We start from the raw sequence: 15252 nt of genomic DNA, 5'->3' as shown, positions 1-15252 counted from the left end.
ATTTGATGTAGCAGATGTCAGAAAATCCTGTAAAGTCACTCTCATTAAATCAATACGTAAGTATTAAAATTGGCATAAACAGATATGCGAAATAGGAAATCTAGGGATAGATCCAAATATAAATGGGGATTTAATCTATGACAAAAGTGGCATTGTAATTTGGTGGTGAAAAGCTGAGCTCTTTCATAGAAGGAACTGGCAAACTTTATTCATCTGGAAGAACAGCAAAGTAGATCTTAATATTTATCAATTCCAAAAATAGATCCTAGGTGGATATAGGTGGATTAAAGGTTAAAATAGAAAATAAATAAATAAAATCACATAAGAAAACCTAGGAGTCATAAATGTAATCTAGGGACAGGTGAACTAGGCTTTTTCTGAGAAGGCAAACACACTGTAAGAGAAAACATAAGCATAGGTGACTACAATTTGAAACCTGAATTTTATGGCAGGACAAAAAATGCCATTAAAAATACAAGATATTTGGGGGAAATAAAAAGTGTATAACCCTATAGGACAGGCAAAAATACCTACAATATAGCAGGAGCTCTTAAATATGTACAAGGAGACTAAATAACCCATTGAAAAAAATGGATTATAAATATAAAAACATAGTTTACAAGGTACGAAATTCAAATAACCATAAAGCTTATAGAAAGATGATCAAATTCATTTGTTGTCAAATAATGCAACTGAACTAACAGTACAATTTACTTCACACCAATTGCGTCTGCAAAACTTAAACAAAACAGACTTTCAATAGTAAGGCCTAGGGAGACCTAGCAAAAGTATTTTTATTAATTGTAGGTGCAAATAAATATGCATAGTTGCAGCTTTCTTATGGAGGCAGTTTAGTTTTTAAAATGAAAAATACACATTTTCTTGACCCAGTGATACCAATTCTATCAACAGAAATAAAAACACCAACGTATATGAATATGGGGATGTTTCCTGAAGTACTATTTGTAGAAGAAAAACAGACTGGTCTTTATAAATAGGGAGAATGACAGGATAAGTCATGACATATTTCAACTACAGAATATTATGCAACCAGTATAGTAAATAATTTGGCTATAATTTTTCACATGGAAGAGATTTCCTCAATATATGACTGAATGAGGAAAACAAGGTTCAGAAAACAGCATATACATTTTCATTTTTGTAAAACAATGACATAAAACACTGCATATGTATGCACACAGCCATGCACACATACAGATATGTTTGTGTATGATTACATAAATTCTAAAATCATTTGGCATGGGACATATTAGGTGTTAAATACAGGGGGAGTGATAAGTTGGGGACAGAAGGGGAGATGAAAGTACCCAAAGGTGGAGAAATGTTGAATCTAAAAATCTGACATTATTTAGGGCATATGATTATGTAAAATTGTATGCCTGTGTTTATGTATAAATATTATTTTCTTTTGAGACAGGGTCTTGCTCTGTCACCTACGCCGGAGTTTAGGAATGCAATTAAGGCTCACTGCAGCCTCGACCTCCCAGGCTTAAGCTATCTTCCCACCCCAGCCTCCCAAGTAGCTGGGACTACAGGTGCATGTCACCATGCTCAGCTAATTTTTAATTTTTTTGTAGAGACAGTGTGTCTCTATGTTGCCCAGGTTAGTCTTGAACTCCTGGACTCAAATGATCCTTCTGCATCAGTTTCTGAAAGTGCTAGGATTATAGGGGTAAGCCCATGCACCTGGCCTATATGCATTTTTTAGAAAGGATAACTAGACACTAGGTCATGTGGATAAAGCAATGGATCTGAAATTGGTGGATGACTGTGTTTTAATATTTATCATTAATAAACCATGTTTCCTCAGGCTAATCACTTAATCTTTCTGAAACCCAAATTAACTCATTGGCAAAATCAATTAAAAAATTTCTAAGGATCCTTCCAGCTTCAAAATTCAAGGATTCCACCTCTTTGCACATGATGAATAATATATCAAACTGTTCAATCTTCACTCAGGCTATGAAGTGTCAAAATAAGGCAAAATCAAATCCAGCTGGGCTCAGGTTTTGAAAATACAGAATTTTATCTTTTAGTTCAATGTAATCCAGCTGACCTACTATTACATAAAATCTAACAATAAATAGAATGTATTTTCTCCTCCAAACAAGCTGTTCCTTCTAACTTCATTCTTTATATCAATGGGTTTAATATTTTCCCATCCCTGGTCTGAACTGCTTTCAGCTCAAACCATTTCTCTAGGTTTCTATTCTATTTCTTCCTTACGCCAGTATTCTGCTGCAAAATCACTTGCTCTGCCCCAGACAGTCTTTCACTCTCTTTTGCATTTGTATTTATTATACTTTTCCTCCCACTGTCTGCCCTCCTCATCCTCAAAAAGCCTACCCATTCTCCAAGGCCCCACTTAAATCTCATTTTCTTCTGAAGCCCTTTAAAGCCTTCGAGTCATGAAGTCTCTCTTTAAAAAAAAAAAAACTCCTACAGGTTGGTTGGTCATCTGTGTCCTTTGCATTATTCTTTTCAGGCACTGTTTTTGCACCATTGCTACTTACATAAATGCCTCATTTCTCCAAAAACACTTCAAGCCCCAGAAGGAAAAGAAAGAAACCTATTGATTCTTTTCTGTTGACTCCACAGGACACAGTGCAGGGTCTTGTGCATAAAAACTTGTTAATTGATCCTGTTACCCTCCAAAATGGCCATTATTGCGGCTCTGTCAAATGTCAAACTTATAGGAAAATTTAATCCATGGCATGAAAGGTTAATAAAAACACAATGTAAAAAAATGCTTTTGGAAGTGAGAAAATGGTGTTATCTTACTTATTAAACTTTATGTATCTGTAATCCAGGTTTAGATGATTAAAACCAAGAACGCTGGGCACCTGCTATGAAGTTGGAAGGTCTCATAAAGGCAGGAACACAGAATATCTCCTGTGTTGTAAGGCTGGTGCCAAGGAAGCTAGTTTGCCAAAGAGGACTATAAAATATGAACAGCTCAAAGTTCAGCAACTGAAAGTTAAAAGATTTAGATGAAGATGACTTCACAAAACTCTCAGAAGTCCATTGCATTTACTTTTATTTCCAACACACAGCTGTTAGTTTAACTTTGAAAGGGTGTTCTCTTTCATTTGCTTTGCTGATAGAGGTTTAATTGTCCATCAATTGAAGATAAGAAGAAAACCCCACATTGCTTAGGTAACACCTAGCACTTGAAATCTCTGGATTTATACATAGATAACAAATCAACACTACTCTCCAACTTGTTTGCTAATGGAATTGTCACCGCATCTCCCTGAGCCCAAAAGACTCACCCAAGCTCTGAACCAACACTCCTTCCCTCCCTCACTAAATGGCAGAATCTATAGGTTCCAGTAGGTCAGACAAATGAGACATTTAAAAAGTATAACTACTTGTTGGTTTAGAGTGGGGAGTATGTGCCTTTATCATCAACCAGAGTTCATTATGATAAAATTTAATAACTTGCACTAAAAATGAATTGCAAATGGGTGGTCCCCAGATTGAATGAGTCCCTTCTACAGAAGGGTGTGATTGCATTACTGTGTGTGTGTGTGTGTCTAGTGTATGTCCTGCATTGTTTTCCTTCTTCCCTCTCTTCCTCTTTCCTTTCCCCTTTCCCATCCCTTTCTTTGCCTCCTTTCTCTTTTTTTAAACTCTTTTTTTAGGTTCAGGGGTAAATGTGTAGGTTTGTTATATAGGTAAACTCATGTCACAGGGGTTTGCTGCACAGATTATTTCATCACCCAGGTATTAAGCCTAGTACCCATTAGTTAGTTTTTTCTCACCCTCTCCACCTCCCATCCTTCACCCTCTGATAGGCCCCAGTGTTGATTATTCTCCTCTGTATGTCCATGCATTCTCATCATTTACCACCCACTTATAAGAGGACATGCAGTATTTGATTTTCTGTTCCTGCATTAGTTTGCTAAGGATAATGGCCTCCAGCTCCATCCATCTTCCTGCAAAGGACATGAACTCATTCTGTTTTTATGGCCGCATAGCATTTCATGGAGTATCTGTATTACATTTTCTTTATCCAGTCTATCATTGCTGGGCATTTAGGTTGATTCCTGTCTTTGCTATTGTGAATAGTGCTCTGATGACCATACACATGCATGTGTCTTTATGACAGAATGATTTCTATTCCTTTGGTGTATACCCAGTAATGGGGTTGCTGGGTTGAATGGTAGTTCTGTTTCGAGGTCTTTGAGGCATCGCCACACTGTTTTCCACAATGATTGAACTCTTTCCCTTTCCTTTCCCTCTTCCCTTCCCTTTCTTTTTCTTTTGAATTGAAGAGCTCTTTCATAAAAATCCAGATCTTTCTTGCTTCTATTTAAATATTGCAAGGTTTGCATTTCCAGATGGTCATAACTAGGTGGAGCTGAGAGGACTGTTCCCCCTCCCACCCCACTGCTCAGTCGTGTGGACTCTCCAAGTGACCCATTCCCCACAAGTCCTGCTTCACTTGTTAACATTACTTACCTGGGGTTGTGTGTGCAGCTGGGTTTGAAGACCTTGTTCTAAGAGTACTGACAGAGTAGACTTCCCACTCTAATTTTCATGCCTCTGAGGGCAGTCTGACATTGTGTTTAAGAACATGGCTTCTGGGGCAGACTCCTTGGATTAGAGTATCAGTTCTACTACCTAGCTCTAGCTCTGTGGGCTTGGGCAAGGAACTCGACCTCTCAGGGCCCCAGTTTAATCTTTAACTGAGGATAATAATAGTACTGCCTCACCGGGTTGTCATGAGGAATAGATTTGGCATGTAGAACAAACATCATCTTGGCACATATTAAGCACCATATAAGTCTTGGCCTCCTTTAGAAACCTTGGTAGTTAAACTTTTATCTGTGTGAAAGAAAGAGTTATTCTGACACTTGTTAAAATGGCAAGAAGACTTTATGCAGGACTTTTTTGATGGGAGTCAAGAGTACTGCAATAGGGTGGAGAGATGGGACTCAAATCTAAATACAACCAGAACAAGTAGAGATATATAGCCAAGGAGTGGGTTGGGTGAGGCAGGCGTGTCACTGGATGTAAAATTACTAAGAGGAGACATCAAGCAAAGGGGGATTTCTGCTAAACCACTTAACAAGATTCTTGCTGAAAGCATGGTTGACCAAAGTGATCAGATGTCAAGGCTGGGGAATTCTCTAAACTGGATTAGCAAGATTCTTGCTAAAACTGGTCTCTGCAAAGGATGAACACAGAAGCTTAAGGTCACAACCTGGTTGAAAACAGAGCTCAGCAAATAAGGATTCTTATAAGACTCTGTAACATTATAAATTCTTCCTGAATTGGGCAGAAATCACACAGAAGCTAAGGGTACCTCTAAGTGAATTTATCTTTAATGGGAACCGTATCCTTGACAACAGACTCTTTTGGCACCTATCCTTAAAATCGTGAGCAAGACTTAAAGGCTTGTTCTGGCAATATAGCAAGGCTGCAGGGTAAATATTATCCACCTTTTACAGGGAGGGAAACTGAGGCCCAGAGGCTAAGTAATCCACTCAAGGGGAATACCTGTAATTCCTGTTGAACTGAGTTTTAATGGATGCTAATGCCTGGGCCCTTCCTATGCTACTTTTTTATTGACTATAACTCTGAGAAGAAAATGGAAAGAAAGGAAAAATTTTAAAATTGATATAGATATCTATATAGCTATATATACATGTCTAGAGGACAGGGAATCTTCTATTTGCAAATGATTTTCAATCCAGGGGCAGCCTACAATGCCCACTACAGTGACATTCTTAACTGGTCACCTTAGGAAAATTCCAGCCAGCTCCTTGAAAACTGACACTGCCGCTGCCCATTCTGAATATAGTGGTTCCGCTGCCTATTTTCAAAACAGACACCCACACTTAATAAGAGAGGCAGCAGGGAATCTCAGCCCTTTGTGACTGCTTCCAAAGCCATGCTGATGGGAAGAGCATTAAGCAGAAAGGATGGGGAGAGGCGTGTCAGCCCTGGACCCACAGGAGGCTGATGCAATGCAGGTCATGGGGATAATCCTGTGGCCATCAATTACCTTTGCCCACTTCAGAACCGCTGCACTGCTAGAACAAGGGCTCCACGATGTCATCATGCCTCTTTAGTGATATTAAATAAGAGTTATAGGGACCTCCGTGAGCACCTTTCTTTCCAGCCATCTGAGCCATTTTTAGTAATCAGATAGCTCATGCAAAGGCCCTTAGAGAACACCAAGGCAAAAAGTAAGAGATTACTGATCCTCAAGAAAAGAGGAAAGAAAAAACATCATCTGGCATCCTATTCAATATGATCTAATTGCTCCCTTTAATTGGGAACTTTTGCCTAGGTAATTTGCATTCTGAACCCAACAGATTCTGCCAGTGCAGACTTTTAAGAAGAGGTGATTCTATCCCAGGAAACACCCACAGGCTGGGAAGAGCAGTTCCTTCTTCTTTCATTAAAATTTATACCCTGGCATAACAGCTGCCTAAAATGCACTTTTCAAAGATACTAGCTGAAACATTGTTTTGTCCCTTCAAACTGTGGCTAAAGCAAGTCAGAATGACTGAAGAGTAAGGAAGGCTGCTTTGCCTAGTGCTACTAACAGTATCATGTAGACTTTCAATTACAATGGTTACTTCAGTAAAAGACTCCTAAGAAACAAGCTGCATCCCTTCTCCCCATCCAGTTTGTCTTTTCAACATTGTTCTAGAAAAACGAGTGCATGGCCTGTTATCTTACTGAATTCCATGGTAAGCAGGACTGGATAAAAACCAAGAAGTTAAAAAAGGGGCTTTAAGAAGCATGATGACCCTAAATGTACCCCCTCTTTTGTCAAATACAATTTCAGCAGGTGGCTTCTAAATTCACAACAGATTAGAATTATGGGACAGCAAGCACTTATTTATTGCTTCCCTATTGCAGACACTATTTTGCATGTTAACTCATTTACTCCTTAGAACGACTCTATGAGGGTGGTCTTACTATGTGCCCTGCTTTGCAGATCGGGAATCTGAGGCAAGGTCACACCACTAGTGAGTTGTGCAGACCGAATTTAAATCCAGACTATCTGGCTGTTGAGTCCACATTGTTAACCAGTTTTACACAGGGGAGAGAAACCTTTTTTTATTTGTAATTTTTTGTGGAGGCAAACTCAATGACTTGGGCAAGAACCATCATCAGACAATAAGAACATAACAGAAAACTCAAAACACATAGCGATATAGGAACACTCCTTTATACCCTATTACTAATCCAAGCTAATAAAGGTCAATAAGGCAATACAGAAATTCCTGCTCTTCATAATGATTAATCCAATTTGGACATTTTAAGAGCCATTGACTCTTCTGAGAAATTGATGAAAACCATGAACCCTCTAGAATTACATGCATATACGTGTGCACACACATATTTGCAGATCATTTTAGGTTTACGCTTGGTGTTGCAGGGGAGGGAAAATTCTTTTTCCTCCTACCTTCCCAGGTTCTCTGGCTGGGGCCTTGAAAATCCAGGAAGGTAGTAGGAAAAAGAGCTTTCCAGACAAAAGCCAGAATATCAAGAGAAAAGAATATAACTGTATTTAATATAGGTTTTATGTAACAGAAGTCTTCATAAAGAAATGAAGACCTGTAGAAATGGTTAAACCTGAGCATTTGTTTCTATTTTGGAGACGGAGTCTCACTCTGCCGCCAGGCTGGAGTGCAGTGGCACGATCTTGGCTTACTGCAACCTCTGCCTCCTGGGTTCAAGCGATTCTCATGCTGGGATTACAGGCATGCACCATCGCACCCAGCTAATTTTTATATTTTTAGTAGAGACGGGTTTTTACCATGTTGACCAGGATAGTCTCGATCTCCTGACCTCGTGATCTGCCTGCTTTGACCTCACAAAGTGCTGGGATTACAGGCCTGAGCCACTGCACCACACCAAGCCTGAACATTTTTATAATAGGGTTGATGAAGAGTGGAAAGTCATGGAAAAATGTGATAAGACAAACGGCAGGAGCTAAGAGTAGTAAACTGCGGGAAACTTAGCACGGCCTGTGTTTCTGAATCCACTTGAATTCCCTCCTGGTATAGGGAGGTTGCCTCTCACACGAGGGTTTTATGACCTGCTTTGGTGAGAAAGGGGGGTCAGAGTCTCTCCTGTACTTGCCATTTCTCAAATTCCTTCAGCTTAAAATACTCACTATGCCAAGGCGCCCTATTTTGGGGTAGTGTATTCGGAGCCCTGTCATGGGTCACCTTTCCAAGGCTGCACATTAATATTCTTTCCTCTATGGCATTGCAAAAATGTCACAAAATAAAATTTACCTGCTCAAAGACTTGTTATGGAGCTCAAGTGAAATAATCTAAGTTAAACACTTAGTATGCTGCTTAGAATATAACAATCATGAGTTATTATTTTTTAAAATTTGTTTGGCATAATTTACCTATGGAGGCAGAAATTATGCAATATATTTTACAGAGAAAGTCCATCTTACAGGGCTTACTTACATTTAAATAAGTTTACTATATGTTCCCCCAAATCCCAATCTAAAGACTATCACTTGAAGAAGTGACATTTAGCTAACTTGAACATTAACACAAAAAATGAGCTTTATTATTTTTCAATCAGGTGGGAGGAATAGACTTTTTTGGCTCATTTTCAGCAAAAAATTTTTTTAAAAAAACTTGAACTCTTCTCCAGAAGAGATGATTAAAGCATTTAGGTTTGTTATTTTTACCTTCTCTAATCAAGCCGGATCTTATCTACTTGGTTTGCCTGACAAATATTCAAATCTGAATATTTTCTTCTTTTGCAACTCAGCTTTGAAGAACTTCAATGCAACAGGACTCAGGGCTAAGTGGTGGTTAAACAACATGCTAATACAAGTAAACTAGGCAGCCTCCCTTTGCATGTTTTTGAATCTGCATTTTAAAATCCTGCGCTAGATATGATCAAAGCTGCTCTGCATCCCAATTTTCTACAGGATATATTTAGCACCAGTAAAGTGCCACTCAGCCTTACAAACAAGTATTCTTGTCCTTGCTGCATTCTTGACCTTGCTGACCTTGCTGCCTTCTTCCCTGGCTACCACAGTGCCCTCCTCTACCACCCCAATCATTCCAGGTTCTCATTAAAACAAGGCTTCCACTCCACTTGCTTGCCTTGCGGCAAAGGCATCTTCCAAATGCAGAGGTGGACACCTAAGTGGGAGACCCCTGCTGCACTGTAACAGGCAGAGAGCTTATTGGTGATTTCTGCTTTTAGCTCACATCAGACCCCACCATGTCTTTTCTCTGGGTCTTTTTTTTTTTTTTTTGAGATGGAGTCTCCCTCTGTTGCCCAGGCTGGAGGGCAGTGGGGCAATCTTGGCTCACTGCAACCTCCGTCTCCTGGGTTCAAGTAATTCTCCTGCCTCAGCCTCCTGAGTAGTTGGGATTACAGGCATGTTCCTCCACACCCAGCTAATCTTTTTATATTTTTAGTAGAGAAGGGGTTTCGCCACATTGGCCAGGCTGGTCTCAAACTCCTGACCTCAGGTGATCCGACCGCTTCAGCCTCCCAAAGTGCTGTGATTACAGGCATGAGCCACCGTGCCTGGCCCCACCTGGGTCTTTCATCACATTGGATGATGGAAAAATGTCTGGTGGCAATATATATGCAGTGAGGAATTGATGTGGAAAGGGAGCTCTTCACTGAGATAGTGTCTTGGGGCTCTGCGGCTCCTAGAGAGCACAGAGAAATCCAGAAAAAGGCAAAGTTGTGAAGTAGATTCGCCCGTCTTGTGGTCTATACTGCTCTGTGCTGCCCTTTTGCTGTTTGCAAGGCAAACTAGGCTGCCTGAGAGAATCTGGGGTGCTCTGCTCTTGAGAATGAATAGCTTATTTGCTGGGGTCATGATCTTCGGGTTTGGTCTGTCAGTTGTGATGTAAAAAGCGAGGGAGAGAAGGAAAGAACCCGTCACTCTCTTCCTTTACAGTCTGTAGAACACTAAGATAGGCATCGTGAGTACAGAAACGTTTTGCTTGTTGCCCTTAAGGAGATGTCAATCTTCTTGAGGAGACAAGACAAATTCAATCAGAAGCTATAAGTGAGCAAGAGTGTGTATAATTAAGTGACTTAATGCTGTGGTAATAAACTACTTTATAGATGTTCAAATCAGGGAAAAGGCCAATATTTCTAATTCAATTGACGTTTCCTGGTATAGCTATTCTGTAGGCTAGAAAAAGTTGCTCCTATATGAGTCTAAAGAAAAGTGAACATTTGAAATTAAGAGAAAGGTGAATTAGGTACGAGTAAAAAAGAATGGTCTTTGATTAAAGATAAAATAATCCCTTAAGTCACATGAAGACAATCAAGAAATATTGTTGACATCCATTCATTCATTTAATAAACTGACTGCCTCTTTTGTGCTAGATATTTAGTATCCAAATATAAAAAATAAGATACACTTAGGCCTCTGAGGAGCTCACACTTCCTGCATTAAACAGAATTAAAGTGTTGTAAAAGAAACAAAACACAATCCCCCAAATGTACTATAGAAGTACAGAGGATTTGTCATTTTATTCAGCATAGGTCTTAGAGTGGAGAATCCTAAGCTTTGTAAGGTGTATTTAATATGATCAAGAGGAGCTAGATGTTAACCTAGGGTAGAGTTTCTCACCCTGGAACTATTGACATTTTGGACCAGATGACTTGTGGTGGGGAAGGGAAGAAGGGAGGATTGTGGGATACACCATAGGATGTTTAGCAGCGCAACCCTGGCTTCCACTCCCTAGATGCCAGTAGTGCCTTCCTCCAGCTGTGACAATCAAAAATGTCTCCAGACATTTCTGGGACAACAAAATTGTCCCTGGTTGAGAGAACCACTGATTCAGGAGGTGAGCATATTCACCTTTGATAGAAATAAACACCCTTAGAATGAATGCCTGTGAGTCGATGTAAGAGAACTTACTCCAGCTGGATATGACTTAATGATACTGTTTTCTGCTTTCAGGTCAAAGAGAGCGCTTCTCATACTCTACCTGTGAGAATGCAAATTAGTATAATTTCTATAAAGAACAATTTGGCAATGTGTATCAAAAATACCAGGTTGTATACACACTGACTCAGTAATTCCACTTTAGGTACTAATGTGAGTAAAATAAATAAATGTGCTAATGATATATGCACAAGGTTTTTCACTGCATGAAATAATAAAAGATTAGAAGCAATTTAAATGTCCATTAATAAGGAGTTAGTTATAAAAATTATGCTACTTTCATGTAATGAATACTAAACAGCCATATACAATAATGAGGAAGCTCTTTAAGAATTGATATGGGGCTGGGGAAAGTGGCTCACACCTGTAATCCTAGGAGTCTGGGAGGCTGGGGGCATGGATCACTTGAGCTTAGAAGTTCAAGACCAGCCTGGGCAACATGGTAAAATCCCACCTCTACTACAAATACACAAAAAATAATAATAATTAGCCTGGCATGGTGGCACATGACTGTGGTCCCAGCTACTTGGTTGGGAGGCTGAGGTGGCAGAACTATTTAACCCTGGAAGGCAGAGGTTACAGTGAGCTGAGATGGTGCCACTGCATTCCAGCCTAGAAGATAGAGTGAGATCCAGCCTCAAAAAAAAAGGAATAATCTCCAAATACATTTTTAAGTAAAACAGCAACTAAAACCAAACAAAAACCCAATAATAACAACAAAACTTAGAGATACAGAGCATATTTTGTATGCTACCATTTGTATTAAGAAGAGAAAACTGAGTATCTTTGCTTGTAGCTAGATAGAATATTTCTGCAAAGATAAATTAAAAAAATGCTATCAGAGAAGGAAAATGGTGCCTGGGGGACAGAATGGATGGAAGATATTTTTCACTTAATATCCTTTTGTATTTTTGGAATTTTAAACAATATGAACTTATTACCTACTCAAAAATAATAAAACATTTAACACCTGGTGCTCCTCACCTAGGCAAAACTGAGCAAGCATGTACTCTGAAGTTTCTCTATCAGTGCTGGTCTATGCTTCAACACTCTTCCCATCTCCTCTTTGCTGTGCAGGGAGGTCAGCCTGGCCATGCAACTAAGGAAACCATAATTTTCTTATCCATCTTGGTTATCTAAAAGCTCCACGCTGGGCAATGTGAATATTTTTCCAAGTCAACAGCTGAGAAATGCTTTTTAAAGTAATGTCTGTTAGACCACAAAATAAAAGTTTACTTAAGTTACTTTTCCCAGACTTTCTGACTCCTGTTTATTAGTTGATTTCTCCACCCTGCCCACCCTGCCGCCACCATCCTCCCCATCTACTTTCCTGTTCCTGGTAGCTCTAGCAATTGGTTTTCAAAGCATACATTCCTCAAACAATAAATCCAAAGATGACCTAAGACAAACAACTGAGAAATTAGGTCAAACATCAATAGAAGTGATTAAGAAAAAAATGCGTTTATTTTTATTTCTCTAGTCTATAATTTGGGGATTGACTAAATGTCAAGATACAAAACTTAGAAAATATATTTTAATTGCCAGTTATCAAATCTACCTTTTCTGTCACTACTGGGCTTAACTGAATTTATCATATCTCACGAAAGCACAAAATATACTAACTGGTCTCATTTAGTCAATGTGAAACACCCTCCACTTGCTGCTAATGTAACCTTTGCAAAACAAACAAATATGCCACTCCTCTGTGCAGGAAAAAAAATGTTAATGGCTCCCCATTCACTTACAAAATAAGACACATATATTTTGGCACAGTTTAAAGGATGTCCTTCACTATCTGATTCATTTTATTTTCTGATTGGTATGTTCTCTTATTGAGATAGCCAGGTGGGATGGGATTGGTATGTTCTCTTATTGAAATAGCCAGGTGGGATGGGGTCCCCAGAGAATCTCCAACCAGCCTGTGCACTGGGAGGAATGTGCAGTGGGTGAAGCCTTCGCCATTTGCAGCAGGGAGGAGCCTGCCTCCTCCTCTTCCTGGGTGAAACCTGGGATTCAAATGGTCCCTGGGCAGGAAGCACTCTAGCAGGGACTCTGGCCTTGTGAGAGTCCCTGTTTCCCCCTTTTCTTCCTTTTCACTCAATAAAACCCTGTCTTAGTAACCATTCAAATTGTTTGTGAGCCTGAATTTTCGTGGCTGTAGGACAAAGAACCCCATCTTTAGCTGAACTAAGTTAAGTCCTGCAACATTAGCAACACTTGTCGGACTCTATGTGTTATTTATGTATCTGAAAACCAGCTTCAAAGAAGGATTATTGTCTTCATTTTACAGATGAGGAAACTGAGGCCCAGAGAATTCCAGCTCATTAAAGGTGTGCATTTACTAAGTGGCAGAGTTGAAATTCAAAACCACGTCTGACTCCCAAACTCATGTTCTTAAGTGCCACTACTGTCTCCGAGAGTACAAAATGTGAAATAAAGATTAACTCATGATGTATGTGGATAAAGAAAATATAGACAAAACGGCTACATTTCGAAAGCATTTTGAAAGGTAACTTTGCCCTAAGAGCTTTTCTGATAACACCAAACAGTAGTGGTTGTTCCATTTCTCTTCTTCTGTATCAGTCTGTTGTTTTACCAACCCCAGGACACTTTGCACATATTGCCTCTTCATATAGTTTGGATGTTTGTCTTTCTAAACCTCATGTTGAAATTTAATCTGCAGTGTTGGAGGTGAGGCTAGTGAGATGTGTTTAGGTCATGCGGGTGGATCACTTAGGAATAGATTAATGTCCTCCCTTGAAGATGAATGAGTTCCCTATTATTTCCCATGAGAGCTGATAGATAGGAAGAGCCTGGCACCTCCCTGCCCCCTCTTGCTTCCTCTCTCCCCATTTGATTTCTACACACACTTGCTTTTTTTTTGCCTTCTACCATGAGTGGAAGCAGCCTGCAGCCTTCCCCAGAAGCACATACAGGTGCCAGGCTTTTTGTACAACCTGCAGAACTCTGAGTGAAATAAACGTCTTTTTTTTTACAAATTATCCAGCCTAAGATATTCCTTTATAGCAACACAAACAGACTAAGCCTTATACTTGGTTCTGGCCGCCTTCTATTCCCTGTATGCTTGGGGAAGAGAGTTCTAGGCAGAGGGTGCAGCTAGTGGAAAGGCCCTATTCAGGAGCTCATGGGGAACAGTGAGAAGTTCAGAATGGCAGCTGGAGTCAAGCAGGTGAGGAGAGAATAAGGCGCAAGGTTAGAGACATAAGGTGGAGGGTCATGCAGGGCTTCTTTAGGCCTTTGCTCATGTGTCCGTTTTCAAAGAGGTTCCTGAAGACCAAGCTATTGTGAAACTTCAAGCCCGCTGACTTCTGCTCTCTGCCACTGCTGAAGCCCAGCTGAACTTTTTTCCATAACACTAATCACTTTCTAAAATACCAAAACATTTACCCATTTATTGTATTATATATGTAGTGTCTTCCCCTGCTGGAATGCAGGGGTTTCCAGGGGGCAAGATTTTGTCTCTTTTTGCTCATTGATACCTGAAGTGCCTAGATCAAGTAACAGCCCATAATAAGCTCACAGCAAACATTTGTTGAATGAATAGACACTGTCTTTTTTGTTTTAGCCTGCCTTTGTAGTATGCCACAGTTTTAATGATTTTCATTTAGCTTTTACTAATTGCACTCAAGGAAAGATTTTTCTCTGAGGACAATATAGGTGAGGTAATCATAAACCTGGATGTTTTGGGGATAATTATAGTTTGAATACTAAGCAATAATGCCACCATAAGTATTCTTATACTACCTTCAATTTTTACTTAAGGTATGGTTTTAATATAAAGGGATATATATCAGTGTTTTGAGAGGCTAATTTAAATAATAAATTCTGTTCCTCTAAAGTCATCGCTGTGGAGACAGGAAATTTCTAATTCTATTTGTAGATAAGGTACGTCTTATTTGGGGACTTGGAAGTAACTGATTACAATACCCCTTTTTGTTTAAAATACTTTGGATAAAATGTAATTATAAATATGTTTTCAGAAAAATATCCCAAATTAAACAATATTCTTTCAAATTTGTTTTCTAACCTAGGGAATACTTACTATATTTGCTCCTTGGATGTTTTCTGCAACATTTAAAACTTCGTGGTGAGTGACTAGGAACATATGCTGACCTTGCAGACTGTTATGCTTTAGTACAAAGCTAAACATTAAAATATGGCTTCCCTTCCAATAAAATTTCAGCCAATGCTTATTTATTATACTACCCCATGAATTATTGGGCTTTCCTTCCTTCCTTGCACCCTTCCTTCCTTCCTTTTTTTCCTTTCTTCCCTTGTGCCTCCTTTTT

General features: G+C 39.4%; 1 protein-coding gene across 5 annotated transcripts in view; it reads right to left on the bottom strand.

The window, feature by feature from the left end:
• Positions 1–15252, bottom strand: part of GPRIN3 (GPRIN family member 3) — a 68957-nt gene that overhangs the window by 11785 nt on the left and 41920 nt on the right. The gene's annotated exons all lie outside the window — the stretch shown is intronic.

This window comes from Callithrix jacchus, chromosome 3, assembly GCF_049354715.1.
Source record: "Callithrix jacchus isolate 240 chromosome 3, calJac240_pri, whole genome shotgun sequence".
Classification (NCBI taxonomy): domain Eukaryota; kingdom Metazoa; phylum Chordata; class Mammalia; order Primates; family Cebidae; genus Callithrix; species Callithrix jacchus.
The sequence above is the reverse complement of the archived record's forward strand: the minus strand, read 5'-3'. Positions and strand labels throughout refer to the sequence as shown.